The 4,957-nt window shown below is 37.0% G+C and overlaps 1 pseudogene; it reads left to right on the top strand.

The window, feature by feature from the left end:
• Positions 1 to 3,111: 3,111 nt before the first annotated feature.
• On the top strand, positions 3,112 to 3,244 carry LOC130852869 (U4 spliceosomal RNA; annotated as a pseudogene).
• The last annotated feature ends 1,713 nt before the right edge of the window (positions 3,245 to 4,957 follow it).

Here is a 4,957-nt window from a genome sequence, read left to right as displayed (position 1 = left end):
GCCCTGGTCCGGGAAGATCCCACATGCCACGGAGCAACTAAGTCCGTGTGCCACAACTACTGAGCCTGCACTCTAGAGCCCGTGAGCCACAACTGTTGAGCCCATGTGCCACAACTACTGAAGCCTGAGCACCTAGAGCCCATGCTCCACAACAAGAGAAGCCCCCACTCTCCGCAACTAGAGAAAGCCCGTGTGTAGCAATGAAAACCCAACAAAGCCAATAAATAAATAAATTTATTAAAAAAAAAATCCTAAGGTGTTAGAGAGAAAGAGCAATTTTCCCAACGACATACAAGTTGTGAGTTAGGGGCTCTGTCTAGGCACTTTCAGTCCAGAGCTTAGGCATTTAACCACTACTTTCCTAAACTCCTCTTTTGCCAGACTCTCTATGTGCTTAAAACTAACACATTATCTTTACTCACTATACTAAAATGCTAACAGGAAATCAAATTGACCTCATTGCTAAGTTCTTCTACCCACAAAAATCAAACACTTTAGTATTTTGACCATAGTAATATATTTTTGTATATTTTAATCTCCCCATCAGAAACTTCTGTTAATAGTTTTACACACAGAACATAACAAAAGTTGTTCCCTGTCCTCCCTCCCACATTTGACAGTAAAATAGGGAATTGATTTTGGCCAAATCTTCATGTGAGTAAAAAGACATTAAGGCTGCTTCAGGTAGTCAGAATAACTCAGCTGTGCTTTCTCTTGGGTCGTAAAACTGTATTTGCTGAATTCACATCAACTAAGTACAAAAAAAAAAAAATTCCCTTAATCTAATTATCATTCCCTATAATAGCAAAACCTCAGTTGAATGGACTCCAAATAATGGAATTTTTAAATAATTGAGGACATTTTTAAACATTTTATTTCTTCCTCATTGAGAAGTAAAGGAAGAGCAGGTAATTTGAAATCAGAGGCCTTCAAAAGGTGTATCGCTATTGTTCCTTCTTCTGAAATCCTATTCCACTAATTATCTGCAGATTTAAGTAATGTCAGTTTTCTCTTGGAATCCTTTAGAAGTCAACACAGAGCTGGCTGGTGTGACCTCAGAATCAGGAAGACAGCTAATCTTCCATTTGGAATTTAGGACATGCAAACTCGTATTGTTATTTATTCCTTCTCCCTTAAACATCCACACTGTTACTGCAATTAGATATTAAGTCCCTAGAGTCTGTACATTCTTTCCCTTTTGATTCTCAGCGCCTAGCAATAAACACAGAAGGATGGTGGGTGATGATGAGAGGAACACAGCACCAATCTCCCGTGCAGCTGGCTTTTACAAGGGTGACATACGAGCAAACTGATACTCTTCAGGAATTTTAAGGTCATGAATCAATACAAAGTATGAAATAATTATTGACATATGTTCATTATGCAGTATTTACAATGCTATTCTTAGTATTTATTTTAAAATATTTAGGCTATAACACATGGTATCATTCTTTCTCTATGTTTATGCTATATTAATGTAACAGGCTATGCCGTATCTCACCTCTCCCCAAATTCATATTTGAAGTCCTAACCCCAAGTATCTCAAGATGTGACTGTGTTTGGAAATCGGGTCTTTAAAAAGGCAATTAAATTGAAATGAGGTCATTAGGGTGGGCCCTAATCCAATACGACTGGTGTCTTTAGAGGAAGAGGAGATTGGGATTCTGACAGGCTCAGAGAGAAGGTCCTGTAAAGACATGGGGAGAAGAGAGCCATCTGCAAACCAAAATAGATGCCTCAGAAGAAACCAACCCTGCCAACATCTTGATCTAGAACTTCTGGCTTCCAGAATTGTGAGAAATTGCATGTCTATTGTTTAAGTCTGCGGCACGTTGTTATGACAGGCCTAGCAAACTAACACAATTAATTTAGCTTATTATAATCTTATGAGCATACTTGCTGTTCCAGGTAAAATAATAATGTCTTACATTTCCTTAGTTCTTTTAGTATTATTAAGTTATTCAACATTCTGTTTTGTTGCCTCTTTGGGTTTTCATAACTGCTGGACAGAACACAAGGTAAATCCCTATCTCTTCTCATCTCCTTTCTTGGAACGCAATCCAACCCAAAATGAACAAAACAAGCAGCGTCGTTCCTAGCAACTAGGTGTGCATTTATATAAAGATGAGCTTTTATTTGGGAACTTTTAAAACTAACTTTCTATTTTGAAAGGAAAAAAGAAAATATTCTTCTGAAAATGTATACAGCAAAATGCGAGCTTTTAGGAACTAAGTGTGATGGTTTTCACTGTCACCCTAAAGCTCAGCGTAGCCTTTGGAGGGCTTTGGTTCAGAACCTGGCCCTCTTGGTGGACATCAGATCTAGAGGCCTGTGTAGACTCCCTGGGTTTTGCACATTAAAGATTGGGATGCTGTACAAATTACCTAAAAACTTTAACTGGATACCAAACATAGTTTTTTAAATCGGTCTTCAAATTATGTTCTTGTAAAAGAATTGCACACGGATATCAGTAAGTGCCAGTAATCTTAAAGGGTCTAATTTTGTGGTGTGCCAGATGTTTTCTGTATTTAAATATTTCTTTTTCCCCCTTCATCATACAGTGTCTTTTAGTTTTGCCCTCTTCTCCTTTGACAAACTTCATCTTTTTAACCCCAGCTCAGTAACTTTCTCTCTTTGACTTCACAATTTATAAAATGGGTAGAGTAATAACCCTTGCTTCATAAGTATTGTTTTAAGGTTGCAGAGGGTGAAACACTTCAAGTATTTAGTAGCTTGATGTTCCTATTCTAGGAACTCAAATAACTGTATTATTAGAATAGCCATTAAAATATCTTTCAGTAGGTCTCTATGTATGTGAGTACTTGTGAATTCACATAAAGATAAGTTATCATGTGGGGTGGTTATAGAACAATTTTTAATACACTTGAAATACATCTTCAAAATATAGTTTAAAAATCTGTAGATAATATAAAGAAATGAGCATTTCAGATAAGGTAATGAAAAGCTGTTTATGTGCAATATTTTGTTTAATCTTCAGAAAAACCTTCTGAATAGGTATAATTAACTCCTTTTTACCGGTGTGAAATCTGGGTCTCAGTAGGAACATCCATGACCTGTCCCAGCAAAATCAGACAGAAGTTAGTGAAGCTCAGCTTTGCACAGTGGCTGTATTGTAGCCAATGAGGTTTAGCCTAGGTGCAAGTAGTGCTAATTGAAAACTCTTCCCAGTATGAAAGGACGTGAAATATAGTCGGCACTGGCAATGTCTGAGTCTCTACGGAGACTGAATTAAAAAAAAATGTAGGGAAGCCGGAGCTCAAACTCAGGCTTTCACTTCCATCCAGAGCTCTTTTCCACTCTGCCATGGTTGAATTTCAGGGATTTTTAACTGGCCATTCCTGCTTGTTAAGCTTTAAAACAAATCACAACATAAAAATCTTGTGCACCATACTGTTTATTTTATTACCTTCTATTTTTCAATAAATAACAAATGTAATGATATAGTTGAGGCTCTTATCCCTTCCTGCCTGGGAGTCATACTGGTAATTCGACACCTAATTCTCTCCCACGCCTGAGGTTCCTCTTACAACACAGGTCTTATGTCAGCTGCTCTCTGAGGGACATCATTAGACGCAGTGAGAGAAAGTCCTTGCTATGTCTCCCATAATGATGAAAATGTATTGGTCATTCCTTTTTAAAGGATCCCCACTCTTCCTCTCAGATTGCAAATCAAAACTTGGACTTCTTCACTTATGCTTCATTTTTTCCTCATAGATACTGTCAACCTTGTAATTAAATACAGTTTTCTCCCTGATGCCTCAAGCTTCGAGCACATTTTGAGTTCATCCTTTGCAAGTGGGTACTGTCTCATGTATCTTGTGTCTTGCCCTCATTCCTGGTTCCTTCTTCTTTCCTCCTTCTTGTCCTTTTCCTTCCATTCTTCCTACAAGTTGGATATTATATTTATTTTGCTACACTGCATCTTTGTATATACCTAAAATCTTTCTGGAACAAATCAGTCAAGCAACCTTGGCTTTTGTATATAATTAACCATCTGATTTCAGGATACCTGGCTGTTCCAAAGCAAAACCCAAAGATGTCATGTTTTTTATCTTGTTTTGGTTCACCCAGCCAACTTATAGGGTAAAAACCTTGGGAACTACAAGAGGTTCAGCACTGTTTCTGGGCAGCAAATATGCTTGTAAAGTGATTAAGTATCCCTGCAAAAGGTTGTAAGCAAGTTTGTCTATGTGAGAATTATCAGCCACAGAACATTTTGTTGAGGAAAAAGTAGGGGAGAAAAGCCTTTCTTATTATTCATTTGAAAAAGAAGACTAGACAAGGCATTAAAAATTATACCATGGAAAAAAAGCTCTGCTAAAAACTGGATTGACCAGAAGACCGAAGACTCTAAGTGAAATCTCTCATTCATAAATCAAATGATTGGATGAAGATTCTGCTCAGCTTAAAAAAAAAAAAATCATTCCTTTACATAATATGTTAGTCTCTTACAAAACATTTATTTAAAATATTTCAAATAGTGCCATCCAGCCGCCTTCCCTTTGCACTGACCTCCTATCCAGCACCTTTAAATTGGGCAGCAGGAGATGCTGTAGTGAACATATTATCTTTATAATTTCACAAGCCCCTCAGCTGCAGTTCAGGATCAATTCTCACACTTTAATCCTATCTGCCAAAGAATTTTTAAACTATCTAACAGACAAATAACCTGAGCTGTAATTTATGGATCTTTCCTCCATGGGAAATAGATAGTTACAGCTGGTTTTTAATACAGATTGCCTTTCAGTGCTGTAAAACCTGAGTGATCGTACCAAAATCAACTGACTCCACAAATAAGAACAAAAACAAACAAACAAAAAACACAAGAGCAGCATCAAAACAATTGATAAGACATGTCTTTAATAAAAGACAAATTCTGGATCTAGTCTCATTACATTTTTCATCCTCAGTTTAATCTTATCATATTCTTTTTTTA

This window comes from Hippopotamus amphibius, chromosome 4 (genome assembly GCF_030028045.1).
Source record: "Hippopotamus amphibius kiboko isolate mHipAmp2 chromosome 4, mHipAmp2.hap2, whole genome shotgun sequence".
Lineage (NCBI taxonomy): Eukaryota > Metazoa > Chordata > Mammalia > Artiodactyla > Hippopotamidae > Hippopotamus > Hippopotamus amphibius.
The sequence above is the reverse complement of the archived record's forward strand: the minus strand, read 5'-3'. Positions and strand labels throughout refer to the sequence as shown.